This window comes from Crocuta crocuta, unplaced genomic scaffold (genome assembly GCF_008692635.1).
Source record: "Crocuta crocuta isolate KB4526 unplaced genomic scaffold, BGI_CrCroc_1.0 scaffold517, whole genome shotgun sequence".
Lineage (NCBI taxonomy): Eukaryota > Metazoa > Chordata > Mammalia > Carnivora > Hyaenidae > Crocuta > Crocuta crocuta.
In genome coordinates, this window is record NW_027529607.1 from 601,970 (window position 1) to 602,933 (window position 964).

Sequence of the window (964 nt, forward strand, 5' to 3'; positions counted from 1 at the left end):
AGCCACCCAGGCGCCCCTAAAACTGTTTTTTAAAGCTTATTTAAAAGTCAATGACCAGGTACTAGAATAAAGATTGATTCATTTTATTTGTTTAGCATAATGACAGAAGACATAAACATCGTAGGAAAATAAAGCACAAATCTATTCCAGTAGGTTTTTCGTTTGTATTTGTTTGATGTGAACATAACCTCAAGATTTTACTGTCTTTATAGTGTAACAAAACATGAAGCTTAGAACTTCATCACTTGGTCCTTACTATTCTTATCTCCTCCCAGTTCAAAATGGTTGCATCTCTTAATAGCCAGCAGTCTCTTAGATCTGCAGGTGGGCTCAACACATTCAAACCTCAGCACAATCTTCTTTGTAGCGTCAGTCTTTTTCCAGAAAATTGGCTTTGTTTGCCCACCATAGCCACTCTGTATCCAGTTGCAACACTGCTTTCCCTGGGCATAAAGATAATCTTTGCCTTTCTTGCACTGTGTCACTTTGTGGAGCTAGTGCCTGCCACACTTGTTGCAGAAAGTCTGCCAGCTTTTAGAAATGCTGATCATGGTTGCATGAGTGCTATGGGCATGGAAAGAAGGGTCTAGTAGTTTTATTTTATCAAAATTTATTTAAATTGCTTCATCATATACTTTCTTTGAAATAAGCTTTTTTATTTTATTAACACTTTTTAATTGAGTATTGTTGACACACAAAGTTACATTAGTTTCAGGTATACAGCATAGTGATAGACCTTATCTATACTGTGTGCTATGCTTACCACAAGTGTATCTGCTATCTGTAACTCTACCACAGTATAATAGTATCATTGACTATATTCCTTATGCTCTGCCTTTTATTCCCAGGGCTTATTCGTTACATAACTAGAAGTCTGTATCTCCCACTATCTTTCACCCATTTTGCCCATTCCTTCCACATCCTTTCCCTCTGACAACTGTCCGTTTGTTTTCTGTTTTTATAG

The 964-nt window shown here is 36.8% G+C and overlaps 1 pseudogene; it reads right to left on the bottom strand.

Annotated features, from left to right (window-relative positions):
- Positions 1–230: 230 nt before the first annotated feature.
- Positions 231–551, bottom strand: LOC144229828 (large ribosomal subunit protein eL42-like; annotated as a pseudogene).
- Between the last annotated feature and the right edge of the window lie 413 nt (positions 552–964).